General features: G+C 49.8%; 1 protein-coding gene across 2 annotated transcripts in view; it reads right to left on the minus strand.

Moving 5' to 3' along the window:
- The window catches only part of Rfx1 (regulatory factor X1), a 28,986-nt gene extending 25,122 nt beyond the window's left edge, over window positions 1-3,864 (minus strand). The window contains exon 1 of one of the 2 annotated variants that reach the window (XM_047531078.1): window positions 3,628-3,864. The gene's annotated coding sequence lies outside the window, so the exon portion shown is untranslated. The remainder of the gene's footprint in view (window positions 1-3,627) is intronic. The other variant, XM_047531079.1, reaches the window with a different exon arrangement.
- Window positions 3,865-16,928: the final 13,064 nt, after the last annotated feature.

Raw genomic sequence — 16,928 nt, forward strand, 5'->3', positions numbered from 1 at the left:
TTCATACAATTTTTGTGTCATGAAATATTCATGTCACAAAATATTCTTCTTTGGATCTTTCCCAGTCATTTAAAAATATAAAAATCAAATCCCAGCACCACAGAAAAACAAAAAATAAAAAATAAATAAGTAACAATTTTTAAATGTAAAGATGACTCTTAGCTCACCAGCCAAACAAAACCAGGCACCAGGTCCCAGTGTGCTGAGCCCTGTTACAGGTGCCAGATGCTAACCAAGTGGCATGCATCATGGTTACCTTTGTAGAGTGGCTTCAAGAATGAATCTGCAGGGGGTGGGACAATAAATGTAATGATGCACGCCTTCCTTGTCCTCTATATCTAATTAGTTTACTGTCAATCATTTCCCCAAAACACATGCTAAAGTTGGGTACGTATCTCAACCCCATCAACACTGTGCCACCTGGAGTTGCTGTCACTTTTGACTGGACCCCTGAAATTCCTGTCCTTGCTTTTGCCTCTATAGTCTTCAGGATCCCTTGAAAACACAATTCCTATTATGTCCTACTTCTGCTCAAAAGCTGCCAAAGCTCCATGTCATAGGGAATAAATAAAATCCAGAGTCCTTCCCATGACCTATAGGGCCCTGAAGGATCTGGTCCCTCCTGTTCCTGTTTTTTCAGTCCAGATGTGCCAGCCACACTGATTCTTGGTCCAAGAATATTCTGGACTCCTTCCTGCCTCAGGGCCTTTGCATCACCTCTTCTTTCTGACTAGCTTTCCCACACTCCCCTCTACCTCTGGTTCTTTCTTATAATTTAGGTCTCAGCTCATATGTCACTTCCTCTGCTCTCAGCAGCCCCTGGACTCTGCCAGGAACTCTCGAGCACACGCCCCATTTGCCTTTCTTCCTGGCACTCTGTTTCCTGTTTGTTTATTTTCTTACTCACGGCTCCTCTTTCCTCCACAGTTGGAAAGGTGAGCTCCCCGAGGGTGGAGACCTTGCCGTGCCCATCCTCCTCCCAAGCCCCTAGGGCACTGGTGGGCACACACTGGGGACTCGACTCTTGGAGAGTGCGTGGTGCGGAGGACAGAACACAGGGCCTCACACATGCCAGCAAGCACCCAACCACTGAGCTGCACCACCAGCACCCAGGGGCTCAACTCTTACTGTCCCATGAGTACAGACACCCCAGCTAGGAACACAGTGCACACGGGAGAAACCTCTTTGCCCAGCAGGACCTCGCTCTGTGCAGCTGCTCTCTGACGGCCAGCTCTGGCGGGGCTGTGGCCACCCCTGCCCCAAGCGGCAGGGCATGTGATGGAAGAAGGGGCCACAGCACCTCCAGACACCCTCCCAGGCCCCCACCTGAGCCACACTCCCACACCCCCTGCTCACTCAGCCTGGAACGCCCGAGACAGAGTCTGAGCCCAGGCCCAGGCCCAGGGAGAAGTTTCCCTCCGGCTACTCTTCCAAGGCCAGAGAAAGGCCACCGAAGAGCACGGGGAGTAACACTGTCCTGCCAGAAGTCAGAGTCCTCGTGTCCAGCTTTCTGGAGCCCTCATCGCACAGCCGGCCAGTCAGTCAGCCTTCAAAGCCACTGTGCTCTCCCTCAATTCAACATGACAAAAATAAATACCAACGGTTAATTCTGAGGGCTGGGCAGGAAGTGACAATCATCATAATGACAGCAGAGCCCAACAGTCCGGGCGATCACTACGCACTCGATGCTCAACGTGTATCAGATTATGGGATCCACAGCACAGCAATGTGAGGTTGAAATGATCACTGCCCCTAGCTCAGAGGAGAGAAAACTAAGGCCCAGAGAAGTTAAGCAAACTCGCCAAGAGCACGCCGCTAGAAACGGATGGTTTCAAGGACAAGTAAACCAAGTCAAGCCCATTTGGCTAGGTCCTGAGTTAAACGACCTAGGCTCAGGCCCGTCACCAATCAAAATCACTGGTATGGAGAGAAGGTTGCGACATATCGGTACCATCACTGTGCAAAGACGGGTTTCCTAGGAGATGCTCACAATCCTTCTCAGCAACTTGGTATTTCTAGGGTTTTACTGAAAATTAATCTCTATCTCTCTTAACTTTCTTTCTCTCTTTCTTTTTTAAGGGAATTAATCTTCTGGCCACCACCAGATGTGAACACTTATGGCTACACAACGTCTTAACTTTCAAAAAGCCTTGCCTCTCCTCTCCGAGGGGGCCTAAGCCAAATAAAGCCCCTGAAGAAGTGAGACCCCTACCCACCCACCAGCAGAATCTCAAATACTGGGGGAATGCCTGAAATGATTCTTTTTCTTGGAGTTTACTGACTGATTTAAAAGAAAAGGGCTGCAGTCTGCACACCAACCTCAAGTTCAAAAGCAAGACAGAGAATAAGCAAAACAGACTTGGCCTGGCTGGCTACTTAGAGAAAAAAAAATCTTTCCCAGGTTGGCGGATCTTCTTGCCCCAAAAAGCAGTTGCAAAGATTCTCCTCTAACAAATGTGGACTGCTTCCCCTTCCCTCTGACCGCTGCGCCTGCTCCTGGCCACGTGGCTCTGGAGGCTGGTACCTCCTCATGACATGTGACCCTGTTGATACAAACTTGACACAAAAACATGTGTCTGGCCAAGAGAAGTGGCTTAAGGAATCTAAGAAACTTCCTCTGCCGCCATTTGCCTCCCATATCCAGAAGGGAACACGTTGATGGGTACGGCAGCTAGGAAAAGTCCCATCTCCAGGAACGAGGTCCCCAGACCAGGGGCCACCCCAGAACTAAGACAGCAGCTGAGAGAGAAGCAGCAAAGTTTCAGTTCCTCTAAACCCCTCACAACCCCTCTTCCCTGCCATGGGCTTCGATTTCTGCAAACTAAATCCTCCAGATTAAAACCAAATCTACTCCTGGCCCACAACTTCTCCATGAAACTGTCACCTCCTCACTCCTGCCAGAGAGAAAAAGGCAGGTGGACGAGTGTAGGGCAGTGTCGAAATCAAGACCAGCCAACAGTTAATCTGTCCGACCATATTCAGAAACAGCAGACAGAGGTAGAGGTTCAAGGGTGAGCTGTAAAGAAATTCCTGGAAGGAACTGGAAGTCCCTGTGATGTAGAAAAGGGGAGAGAGTAGTGATTCTCCCCATTTCATAGGTTGTAAAACTGAGGCCTCAAATGGGGCAGGCACTTGTCCAAGTTCGGAATCCAGGGGATAACTACGGGGCTCGAAAGGGACGCGGCACAGGCTGCCTCACATTGCTTCTGAGATCCGGACAACCCGGGCGGTGGCTGCCCCACCCGGTTCCCGAGGGTGGGGGGCCGTCCGGCCCCGCCCACCCACCTTCGCCCCGCCTCATCCCTCTCTTGCTCCGATTGGTCCGACTTCTCTAGGCCCGCCCCTTCGCACCTCCCGACATATAAAAGCCCCCCGCCCGGGCCGGTCGACCTCCACTCGCCGCGGGCCTGCGAGCGCCCGCCCCTCGCAGGGGACGGGCCGCGGGGCTGGGGGGCGGGTGGTGTCGCCCCAGCCGGGCCCAGGCCCCCTCCCCCACGGTCCCGACAGTCGCCGCCGCCATTTTGACCGCCTGCCCCTTCCCCCTGGACTGTGATAACAGCGACACCCGCCGCCCGGGCCCCACCGCCTGCCCTGGCCCGGCCAGCCACCCGGGGCTGTCCCGGTTACCTCGGCTTCTCCCCACTTCTGTCCGCGGAAAGGCTTTTCGGAGGTCTCAGAGGCGATGTTGGGAGGGGGACGGAACGTGCCAGGGTCCCCAGGCCGCGCTGGGGGGGGTGGGGGTGGGGGTCGACCGGGCGGTTGTTGTTGTTGACTCGCGTTGCCGGGTTGCTTGGTCGCCACGACTACCGTGGCTATGGCGCCTCCGTTTCCCTCACCGGGGCAACTGTTGCTACCCACCCTACTTACGTCACGCGCAGGGGCCGGGCCCAGAGTGATTGGCGGTGCCGGGAGAAGTGATTGGACGGCACCAGGGCCTTCCGATAAGCTATTGGTCCCTAGCCACGCTATTCAACGCCCTCTCGACTTCCCGGCACTCTGATTTATCAATATGAATGTCCCTCAAAGGAAAGTGAACCCTTAAAGGCAGCGGAGCCCGTCACTCCCGCAAGGAAGCAGCGGGCTAAGAATAAAGGGGTGGGATCTCTGAAGCCGGGATTGGTTTGAGGCTATAAAACCTGCCTTCTGGTTCGACTAGAAGGATGTCGATCTAGCCCAAAGGTTTGCCGCGCTCTCTGGTTGGAAGTCGTGCGCGTGCGCGACACGCAAGGCCGGTTGGGAGTTGTAGTCCTCTCACGAACTTCAAATGACTTACCAAATAAAAAAGCCTAGAAAGGAAAGATTTCCTTCGCACTTCTCCCTCTCACAGTGGGCCAGTTTCTGGCCTCTCGCACTGACGTCAAGGGCGGAACGCAGTGACGCACGCGGCCCCACTGTGACGTCAGCGGCGGAGGCTGGGCTCGGGGTTCGATGACATCACGGCGCTCTTTCCCCACTGTCCGCCGCCCTAAGAGGGTGGCGTGGAAGTGGACAGTGCAGGCGGGCTTCGAGCTCAGGTCCCAGACACCGAGCGACACAGTCCTCTGCAGCCTCCCCGCCCCACCGGGCCGGGAAAGGTCACGCTGGCCAGGCGACCGCGGCTATCTCCGCCGCTCAGGCGGCGCGGCCGCCCTGGGAAAGGTCTCCCGAAGGCGGGGGACTTAATTAGCTGATCCCGCCGCGGACGATAAGCAAAGGTCAGCGGGCAGCCGCTCCCCGAGAAGCTCGGGTCGCCCGAAGGGCTCCACGCACGCAGCCCGGCCGCCGGGACAGGGCGCCTCAGGGCCCCCGGAGACCGGCGGGTGCAGCGGGAGGAGAGGCTGAGACCGGAGCCCGGGCGGGGGCGAGCGCCCACGCGCAGACCTCCGTCGGAGGGTGCACGATGTCCTAAGGCAGTAGTTTTTAAATATCAAAATTAATTGGGAAAATAATCCGTGATGAGCAAAATATCAAAATGTTAAATAAAGGCAGGATCCTTCGGCGCTGGGATTAGGGATGTGAGTCTCGCAAGCGCAGCATCAGATCTTGTCTTTGACTTTTTTGTTTTAAATCACCGGCGCTGGGGATCGAACCCACACCCTCCCGTGTGCGAGGCAGGCTCTCCACCACGGAGTTACATACCCCGAGTCCTTGCATTCACAATTTTTCTAAATGAGTAGATTATAGCTGCTCTTACCACAGGAGGGAAAAATGGGTAACTTCGTGAGATGATGAATATGTTAATTTGTTCCTGTATAGTAACCATTTTCGTATATACTGTCTATGAATCTTAGGCCGTTTTTTTGGCTTGGTTTTCTTGCTGAGGAGGTGTTTTGTTTCGGTTTTGTTTGTTTTTGTAGAACTCTGGATTGAATCCAGGGTTGCTCTACCACCTAACTACAACCGCTTTTTATCAACTACATCCACTTTGTATTTCACTTTGAGACAGGGTTTCACTAAGTTACCCAGGCCCGTCTCGAACTTGCAATCCCCCTTCCTCAGCTTCCTGAGTAGGTGGGATTGATTAGTGGGTACCTTTGTATCTTATAACATCATGTTGGGTGTTAAACATACTCAATAAAATGTATGTAGGTATGTATGTATTTATTTTTGGGTACCAGGGATTGAACTCGGGCACTCCACCACTGAGCCACCTCCCCAGCCCCATTTTGTATTTTATTTAGAGACAGGGTCTCACTCAGTTGCTTAGCGCCTCAACATTGCTGAGGCTGGCTTTGAACCCATCATCCTCCCCTCTCAGCCTCCCAAGCTGCTGGGATTGCAGGCCTGCACCACCACGCCCTGCAAAATTTGTTTTTACAATATTTTAATTCTTATTTTTTTTTTTGGTGCTGGAGATTGAACCCAAGACTCACACTACCTTTCTACCACTGAACTACATTTCACTCCCAAGCCAAATGGTTTTTTATCTATTTTGATCATCATAATATTTAGTTTTGCATTTATTCGTGTTCTTTTAACATTATTTTGATGACTCGGTTGTTTGGCACCTCCTTGAATTTTATACCCTCATCCCCCTGGAGGCAGAGGAGGGAGGACAAAAAAGCTGAGAGCTTGGAGATTGTAAGCCCAGCGCTGCTGTGTGACATTGAGAAAGTGGCTCCACCTCTCTGAGTCTGTTTCCTATACCAGCCAACATTCTGTGTCCTGGGCGCAAAGCCCCGGGGTTGTAAAAGTGGAGAAAACAGAGAAGTCTGTTGACTTTGCACTCTAGTAAGAGAGACATGATAAGCAATGAGATTAATAAATAAAGCAGGTCCACATTGGCTTCAAAAACAGCATAAGAAGGTGGAGGGGAAAAAAAAAAAAAGGATGCAGCCATTGCCAGTAACCTCGGGGTGAGCCTGAGTGGTAAGAAAAGCGAACCCCACAAAACCCAGGTGGACGGAATTGCAGAGAGGCTCCGGGTGGGAACATCTGGCAATGAGATCAGAGTTAACACTGGCCAGGTAATTTCACGGGAAACCTCCAACAACCCAGCAAAGTGAAACATTCCCCCACCTGACAGATGAGCAAATGGAGGCTCAGGAGAGGGGAAGTAGCTCCCCCCAGGATCCCCTGGCTGGAGGCGGCAGAGCCCGGGCGGCCCATCTCCCTTCTTGGGACTTTCCAGTGCCCTGGGTGTGACCCTAAATAGGAGAGAAAAAGCAGCAGTAGCCCCAGTCTTCCTGGAAGTGCCAGCTGAGCCTTATCCTTGTCAGGTCCCCCAAGAATCAGCAACTCCTCCAGGAAGGAGGCACCCAGGAATAAACCCTGGTTGGCGACAATTCACTCAGTCCTCGCAGCTGCTGCTGTGAGACAGTTCAGGTCCCACGACCAGCCGTGGGATCTTTGTTGTCAGGGAGGGAGCCTAGAAGACCTGTTTTCACATCCCATCCCTCCTGAACCCTAGGACGGGCACAGCCAAGCCCCAAGAGCATTTCTTCCAACCAAAAGATTCCAGAGGTAGCACATGCCTATAATCCCAGCTGCTCCAGAACCTGAAGCAGGAGGATTACAAGTTTGAGGTCAGCCTGGGCAACTTAGCAAGATCCTGTCTCAAAATCAAAACTATAAAGGGCTGGGAATGTAGCTCAGTGGTGGAGCGCTTCCCTAGGAGGTGCAACGCCCTGGTGCGGGGAGGGGGCGGGAGAGGAGAAAAGATTCCATCTAAGTCCATGGCAGGGAATGCCCAAGGGGAGCTCCAGATAATCTTTGTCTCTGATAGCGATTGCATTAGTACAGAAATGTGAAAACCACTGAACTCTCCATCCCTCCATTTCAAAGTCAAAGAGCTAGGCATGAGTGGACACAGTGTCATATGCCTGTAATCCAAGTGACTCAGGAGGCTGAGGCAGGAGGATCACAAGTTCAAGGCCAGCCTCAGCAACTTATTGAGGTCCAAGCAACTCAGTGAGACCCTGTCTCAAAATTTAGAAAAAGGTCTGGGGATAAAGACCTCTGCGTTAAAACAAAACAAAAAACCAGCCCCGGTGACATGCACCTGTGGTCCCTGCTTGCTCAGGAAGGTGAGGCAGAAGGATCATTTAAGTTCACAAATTGAAAACCAATCCCAGCAACATAACAAGATTACCTTAAAATCAAGAACTAAATAAATAGTAGTTTAAAAATACACTTGCACTAGCCAAGTAATCCAACTCGGGAGGCTGAGGCAGGAGGTTTGCAAGTTCGAGGCCAGCCTCAGCAATGTAGTGAGGCCCTAAGCAACTTAGTGAGCTCGGTCTCAAAAAATAAAAAGGGCTGGGGATGTGGCTCAGTGCTTGAAGCACCTCTAGGCTCAATCCCCGCTGTGCCACAAACACACACTTGCCTTGTCATGCCATTGGAAATGCCTCTCCACCAATTCCCTCCTGGAAACACTGGTAAATAAAAGTAAGGATTTCAGTGTGGTGTTGTCTTCCCTGGACATAGGCACCAAAACCTTTGCTCAAGGAGAGTGCCGGCTTAAAGAAGAAATGGAAGGAAAGGGAGAATTAGAGAATCACCATGTTTGCAACAGCAGTGAGCCACTGATTTGAGCAGCCTTCACCTGTGGCTCTAAAAGATCAGGTAGGAAGATATGGAGGACAAGGGAGCAGTGTGCTCAGGGCACGGGGAGTGGCCGGCAGGGGGGCTTGCTGGGTACAGGAGCAGACTGTCCCCAGCATTCGCTGAGGTGAGTCTCCATGTCACTCCAGAAGGACCAGCGAGCCTGGCGGGCCTCCTGCTATGATCCAAGGGAAGTTCACAGCTTCCCCAAGGACATGTCTGTCCCAGAGCGACGCCCATCGGTCTGTCACTCTAACCTCCAGATTACGGGAAATGGAGGGGGGAGAGGAATCAGTTAAAGGACAACATCAGGAAGCAGCAGACAAATCCAGAAGGTGGGGCGGCACACAGGACTGTTGTCCCAGTCTCTCCAACAAGTCACGGGAAAGACAGTGGGGACAGGTGACACCATGGATATTTTGGGTCAAATCACTCTTTGTGGCCTGGGTTGTCCTGCCTGCTGTTCCACGTTGAGTCAGTGGCCCCCCCCACCCGCCCCAGCTGTGACAAACAAAGATGTCCTGGAGGTCAAATTCGTCCCCAGTCGAGAACCCGGGCCCTAGCTGGTTGCAATGACCCAGCCTGTAATCCCAGCAGCTCCGGAGGCTGAGGCGGGAGGATCAAGAATTTAAAGCCAGCCTCAGCAACTCAATGAGGCCCTGAGCAATTCAGTGAGACTCTGTCTCTAAATAAAATATAAAAAAAGGGCCGGGGATGTGGCTCAGTGTTTGAGTGCCCCTGGGGTCAATCTCGGGTACTATAAAAAAATAAAAAAAAATAATAAAAAGCACAGCTACTGAAGAAAGAGGATCATGCATTCCAGGCCAGCCTGGGTACATAGTATGACCAGGTCTCAAAAAAATTTCTGCGCGGTGTGGGCAGGGGCTGGGATATAGCTTGGGGGCAGCGCCCTGGCCTGGCGTGCCCGAGGCTCTGGGTTCCGTCCTCAGAAGCGGGAACAGAATGGCAGAGCAGACAAGTGACAGCCACACACTGCATGTGGCTCTTCAAAACAATGGCAACCTGGTTCCCTAAGCCGGTGACGAGGGAGAGGTCTCCACGCGCTTGTGCTCAGGGAGGAGGGACATTTAAAACAACCACTCCTGTTCAGGTGAGTCCTTAGGCAGGAACCCCACACTCAGGGGTTACATGAATCCACGCGACCTTCCTTTCCGGGACGATTCGTCAGAGAAGACAGCCTTTCTGCTTGTTATACATGAAGTGCAGTGAATATTTGTCAAGCTGGTTCTTTTTATGAATTTTTTTTAGTTGTCGATGGAGCTGCATTTTACTTATTTACATGCGGTGCTGCGGATCGAACCCAGGCGCGTGCTAGGCAAGCGCTCCACCACCCAGCCACACCCCAGCCCTCAAGCTGGCTCTTCTAACAAACTTGTCAAATTATGGACAAGATCAGTAGCATACAGACATATCCCTGTCGGTAGGATGTGTCAGAGGACGCCTGCCCAAACATAACCACAAACAGAGACTTGATGAGAGGAGGCTGTCTTAGCGTTGGCCAGAGGTGGCGTATCTGCGGGCGCAGCTACTTGGGAGGCTGAGACAGGAGGATCCCTTGAGCCCAGGAGTTTGAGGCTGGCCTGAGATAGGAAGGCCCTATCTCAAAAATCAAACGAACAAAAGACCTACTGGAGGAACTTCTTCATTCTACCTGAAGGAAGAGCTGGAGCAGAAAGGGATGATGCATAGAGATTTAAAATCAGGAAGAGAACCTGAGAGGCGTTTCCTAAGTGGCTGGGCTTGGAGGGGAAATGCTCGCTGCATTTGCTAGCTCCAGGAACACGCCTCGGTCTGTGTTTTATTTCTGCCTTTCTGCAGAGAAGCAACTTTTTTTGACAAATATTTTTAGTTGTAGATGGACACAATCGATACCTTTATTTATTTACTTTTATGCAGTGCTGAAAATCCAGCCCAGGGCCTCCTCACACGTGCTAGGCAAGCACTCTACCACTGAGCCACAACCCCAGACTGGAGAGGCAACTCTATTTTCTTTTTTCTATAATAAGCTCATTTATTATCTCAGAGCAGTCTAAAGGGAGGACAGGTCTGAGGTTCTGTGGACATCGCACCTACCAGATCGGCTCCCCATCTCTGCTGTCCCATCCCAGTGTCTCATCGGCCTCTCTGTAGTTGCAAGAGCTCCATCTATCACATCTAAACAGGTTTCTTCCTAGAGCTCCTCCTCCTCCTTTTTCTGTTTTTTTTTCTTTTCTAAACTTATTATAAACTATTTCAAACATATAGATAAGAATAAATGACTTAGGTTTGTAAAATCTTAACATTATGCCATATTTGCTTCATACCTTTTTAATCCTATAAGTTTTTTTTTCTTTTATTGGTGTATTATAGTTATACATAATAGTTGGGTTCATTTCAAGAAACTCATGCATGTATGGAATTAAATTTGCTCCCTTTCAGTCTCCGACGCCCCGCCTTTCCCTTCTCTCCTCCCACCCCCTCTTCTCCTACCTCAGCTCTACTGGTCTTCTTTTCACTGATTTAATTTATTTATTTGATTGTATTTATCAATTTATTTTGGTACTGGGGATTGAACCCAGGGTGCTTCTTCACTGAATTTCATCCCCAGTTTTTTAAAAATTTATTTATGTTTTCGAGACAGGGTCTCACTAAGTTGGTTAGGAAGCAGCTTTTTTGCAGGAAGTTAAAGGAAGTAATAATTGTTCTGTCAAAAAAAAAAAAGCAACAACACAAAAACACAATGTCTCACTCAGCTAAACAGATACACACAAGATCTATTACACAATGCGATCGGGATCACGCTAATTACAGCATTCCCCTACAAACATCAGAAATGCTACATCCCAGCCGAGGAGTGGGGCTCAGTGGTAGAGCCCTTGCCTACACACCCGCCCTGGATTCATCAGGAAAAAAACCAAAAAAACTGGTGATGATGATAATGATGATAATAATGCATCATATTGTTGAAGGCTCTCTGTGCAGGAACTTGCATTAATGAGCTGGCAAAGATCGGGGAAGGGGGGCCGTGGCTGTGGCTCAGCGGTAGAGCACTTACCTAGCACGTGTGAGGCATGGGGTTCGAGTCTCAGCACCACATAGAAATAAGTGAATAAAAGTGAATAAGTCTATCAACATCTAAAAAAATTTTTTTAAAAGATTGGGAAAGGGAAGGGGTCTGAGACCTTAAATGGAAGGGTGAATGTGAACCAGGTGTGGCTTTGCCTGGACGAACAGGTGTGCTGGAGTTGGGAGGAAGCTGGGGAGTTGGGGAGACTTGAGCTCATTGGTATTTGAGGGGCACTATCAGATTGCAATAGGTTGTGGACCAAACAGGAAGTCAAGAATAGAGATGAGATGTCTTTGGGTCAGAAAATCAGACTTTAAAATCTGTACTGTTCAATATGGTCGTGGTTAGCCCTATGTGGCTATTAAAATTACAAGCGGGCTGGGGCGTAACTCAGTGGTAGAGCACTGGCCAGGCATGTGTGAGGCCCTGGGTTCCATCCCCAGCACCCCAAAAACAAATAAACTACAAGTAACTAGAATGAAAATTAGCAGTTTGGTTCTTCACTTACATTCAGTAGCCAAATACAGCTAGTAACTACAGAATTTGAAAAAACTGATAGAAGACATTTCCATCATCTGAGAGGAAGTTGTACTGGCCTATTGCTCTAAAACAAGTCTAAAAACAAATTTCAGGCTGGGCATGGAGGCACGCACCTGTAATCCCTGCTACTCTGGAGGCTGAGGCAAGAGGATCACAAGTTTGAGGCCAGCCTCAGCCACTTAGAAAGACCCTGTCTCAAAATAAAATTAAAAAGGTTGGGGAGGCAGCTCAGTGATGGAGCACTTGCTTAGCATGGGTAAGGCCCGGGATCCATCCCCAGTATAGGAGAAAAAGCAAGAAAGAAGAAAAGGAGATTTTGGCAGAATGAAACTAAATCCCTATCTCTCACCCTGCACGAAACTCAACTCAAAATGGATCAAGGACCTCGGAATCAGACCAGAGACCCTTCATCTTATAGAAGAAAAAGTAGGTCCAAATCTTCAACATGTTGGCGTAGGATCAGACTTCCTTAACAGGACTCCCATAGCACAAGAAATAAAAGCAAGAATCAATAACTGGGATAGATTCAAACTAAAAAGCTTTCTCTCAGCAAAGGAAACTATCAGCAATGCGAAGAAAGAGCCTACACAGTGGGAGAAAATCTTTGCTACTCATACTTCAGATAGAGCACGAATTTCCAGAATATATAAAGAACTCAAAAAACTCTACACCAAGAATACAAATAACCCAATCAACAAATGGGCTAAGGAAATGAACAGACACTTCACAGAAGAAGATCTATAAGCAATCAACAGATATATGAAAAAAGGTTCAACATCTCTAGTATTAAGAGAAATGCAAATCAAAACTATCCTAAGATTCCATCTGACCCCAATTAGAATGGCAATTATCAAGAATACAAGCAACAATAGGCATTGGTGAGGATGTGGGGAGAAAGGTACACTCATACATTGCTGGTGGGGCTGCAAATTAGTGCAGCCACTCTGGAAAGCAGTGTGGAGATTCCTTAGAAAACTTGGAATGGACTCACCATTTGACCCAGCTATCCCACTCCTCGGCCTATACCCAAAGGACCTAAAATCAGCATACTACAGAGATGCAGCCACATCAATGTTCATAGCTGCTCAGTTCACAATAGCCAGATTGTGGAACCAACTTAGATATCCTTCAATTGATGAATGGATAAAAGAGACTGTGGTATATATATACAATGGAATATTACTCAGTCATAAAGAATAATAAAATTATGGCATTTGCAGGCAAATGGATGAAATTGGAGAATATCATGCTAAGTGAGATAAGCCAATCTCAAAAAACCAAAGGATGAATGATCTCGCTGATAAGCGGATGATGACACATAATGGGGGTTAGAGGGGGGCAAGAATGGAGGAAGGAGGGATTGTATAGAGGGAAAAGAGGGGTGGGAGGGGTGGGGGGGAGGAAAAAATAACAGAATGAATCAAACACCATTACCCTATGTAAATGTATGATTACGCAAATGGTATGCCTTTACTCCATGTACAAACAGAGAAACAACATGTATCCCATTTGTTTACAATTTAAAAATAAAAAGGAGATTTTGGAGACCCAGGGAAATTTGAGCATGCACCTACTGTGAGAAGCACAATGTAAGATGCAAAATGTGGCACTGCAATTATGTAGGAAAACATCCTGATTTTTCAGGGACGCGTGCTGTGGTATTTCAAAGGGAAAACTCCCACCCATAAGGTTGAGATGAGATAGCACGTGCATAAATCACTGGGCACGAAACCGAGTGTGTCTCGAGTCCTCAGTGAGGGCCAACAGTCATTTTGAAAGAAGTTTGGAAAAACTGAAAAGAAAGACTTCCAGCTCATTTCATCCTCCGTTGACAAGTGTCCTTAGTGTATAAAGAACTCCCAAAACTCAGGAAGAAAAAGATCTACCACCCCAAGGAATGCGAACCAGGGAAGGTACTAGAGAGTAACGAGAAAATCGCAAATGCTCCAAACCACGGGCGCTCTTGCCCTGCCAGCCTGCAGCAGGGGAAATGCAGGTTTTCTCTACTCGAGACCCTATTTTTCACCTGTCATGTTGGCAAAAATCCAAAGTTTGATACACATTCGGTTAGTAAGGCTATCAGGAAACGACTCTTACCCATTTCTGGAGGAAATATGAATTGATTTAACCCTTGGAGGGGAAATTTTGATGATATATGCAAAAATCATAAATGTGCACAATCTCTGAGTCAGAAGTCCCACTTTGGAGTTTATGCACAAAGGCACTTGCCTATGTGTGAAATGATGTTTGAACAAACGTCTCATTGTGGTGTTAGCCTGAAAGGAAGGAGCAAAAGTGGGTAGGAAGAAAAAGTCTCCAAGAGCGGCAGCAGCTATGGGCATCCACATGGAAGATGATTTTGCAACTGCAGAAAGAATCTACAAGGATGCGTGAAGATGGTGTTGCTGGGGGAAGTGGGATGCAGAGGAATGGGGGAAGAACGCTGCCTTCCACCGGGCGCGGCTCCGGAGGCTGAGGCAGGAGGATCGTGAGTTCAAAGCCAGCCTCAGCAACTTATTTCCCAATACCCCCTCCCAGTCCCCCCCAAAAGAAGGATGTTTTTCAGTGAATTTCTGGCACATGCTACCACATGTGTGAATTTTCTTTCTTTCTTTTTTTTTTCTGTACCAGGGATTGAACCTAGGGACACTTAACCACTGTGCCATATCCCAGCCCTATTTTGTATTTTATTTAGAGACAGCGTCTCGCTGAGTTGCCTAGGGCCTTGCTAAGTTGCTGAGGCTGGCCTTGAACTCTCTCGATCCTCCTGCCTCAGCCTCCTGAGCCGCCGCGATGACAGGTGTGTGCCACCGTGCCTGGCTTGCACGGATGAATTCTAACAACATTTTGCTCAGGGAAGCACGTCAGATGCAAAGGGATAAGTATTGTGTGGCTCCAGTTCCCTCAGGTACGCAGGTAGGGAAACCCACAGACGTGGAAAGCGGGGAGCCAGGGCCTAATAAGAACGGCGTTTCGGTGTCTTCTTGCTCTCTCTCTACTTGCTCGTCTTTGCTTTTGCTTCTACTTGCTGCCGCTGTTGCTGCCGCCAGAGACGGGACCCCGTGCTCCCCACATCCCAGCCCTTACTTTATTTCTTGGTTGGTCATTTTAGATGGAAACTCTGGAGCTGCGGGTGTGGCTCGGCGGGAGAGCGCTTGCTCAGCATGCGCAGGCCTGGGTTGGGTTCCGTCCCCAGCTCGGGTGGGAGACCATGTGCATGCCACAGCATCGGCCTTCCACGCCTCAACTCCCGAGGCTCCGCGTGAGTAGCCACGGCCCGGGATTCCCTGTCCTTCTGAAATTGCTGAATGTATGTGTGTGTGTGTTGTGGACACGCCCGGCCCTGCTCTGACTCTTACAAGGACACCTGTCATTGGATTTAGGACCCACCTGGCAATCCAGGATGACCCCGTCTTAAGGTCATTAATGCACTGCCAGGATTCTTTTCTGCAGTGAGGCCACATTCGGGCTGGGGATGTGGCTGCTGGCAGAGCACCTGCCGGGCAGGGCCCGGGGATGAGGGTGGCGACTACCTTTGTCAGGTCACCATTCAACCCGCCGCACCTGCCGGGAGCTGGGCAGGGTGCTCAGCACTTTGTATAATTTCACAAAACCTACCCAGCAGCCCCGCTGGGTGCAGCATTATCTCCATCTTCCCACTGAACTCAGGTGTACGGCTTTGCCCAAGGTCACACAGGAACTAGGATTCTATGTGAGGCTCAAGCGAGGCCAGACGTCTGGCTTCGTCAGTCAGGTCAGACAGCAAGTGCGTGCGTCCCTCCCCGGCCCCCCCAGGCACCCGCCATACGCAGGAAGGGCACAAGGGCACACCCCCGAGGAGTCACCGCAGGAAAGGCAGAGACCAAGAGCGAATTATTCATCAGCCCTTTAGAAGCAGTACAATCAGACGCGACCCAGGCCTTCTGGAACATGGCCCTTGCCCTCGACACCCACACAGGGCGACCCAGGCCGGGAATTTGTAACGGAGAAAAGGACACAGGGACAAAGTTCTAATCCAGAGGGAATGTGTCCACTAGAATTGACACTTGAGCAGCACTGACCCAGGCTGAAGGGTATTGGAAGAATCTGATGGACTCGTTGAACCTTTCCTGTTGCGTAGACGAGGAAACCAAGACACAGAGAGGCCAAGCGGCTTTCCCAAGCTCACACAGCCGGAAAGGGGCAGAGCTGGAATTCAAACCTAGGCCTGCCTGTCCCCAGACCTCCTCCTATTGTTGTCAGATCTTAAATTGAGATAAAACTGATGTGACATAAAATAAACTGTGGGCTGGAGATGGAAACCTTGCACATGCTAAGCACATGCTAAGCACATGCTCTACCTGAGTCACGTCCCTAGCCCAGGATGAACCACTTAGAAGCACGCAGCTCAACAGTCCTCAGTACACACATGGGTTGTTCAGCTACCCCTCTATCTAGTTCCAAAACATTCTCATCATCCTCCAAAGAGACCCCAGAGCCATTGGCAGGCACTCCCTATTCCCCCACCCTGCCCCCGGTGCTCACAAGTCCTCTCCGCCTCTGGATTTGCCTCTCCTGGACGTTTCTATAAATGGAGTCATGTAATATGTGGCCTCCGTGTCTGGCTGCTCTCTCTCAGCATCCGTTTTGAGGTCGGCTCACGTTGTAGCTTGGCTCAGTACTGTCGGCCCTCGGGGCTTCTGCAGACACCAAGAGCCACAGCTACTCAAGTCCCCGCTCCAGAAGGGTGAGAACTCATATAACTCATGTGCATTCTCCCACAGATTCAAAAACCTCTGTAAATCACTTAGAACACCAAACACAATGTCGATGCTCCCTACACCATTGTTATATTGCACCGTTTAGAGGGTCATGATTAGGAAGAGTTTGCATGTTCAGTGCATACGCGGGTGTGTGTGCGTGTGTGCGTGCGCAGGTGTGTCTGCGCGTGTGTGCGTGCTGTGGGGATGGAACCCAGTGCCTGCTAAGTAAGCACTTTACAATGGGCTACGCCCCAGTCCTGCTTATTATATTATGACCACGCAGGGTCTCACTAGGTTGCTGCGGTTGTGATCCTCCCGCCTCCGCCTGTGATCCCCGAGTAGCTGGGAGCATAGCCTTGTGCCACTGTACCCAGCCACAGGCAATGTTTTTTTAAAAGAGTATTTTCCACCTGCAGTTGGTTGAATTCAGGTTCAGAGGGCCCAACTATTTTTTTTTTTTTTTTTTTTTAGGGCTGAATCGATCCCCTTATGTGGTACCACGGTTTGGATGCAGAGTTTCAGTGTGGTAAGTTCTGAAGATGGTGGTGGTGATG

The sequence above is a fragment of the Sciurus carolinensis genome, chromosome 17 (assembly GCF_902686445.1).
Source record: "Sciurus carolinensis chromosome 17, mSciCar1.2, whole genome shotgun sequence".
NCBI classification, from domain to species: Eukaryota; Metazoa; Chordata; class Mammalia; order Rodentia; family Sciuridae; genus Sciurus; species Sciurus carolinensis.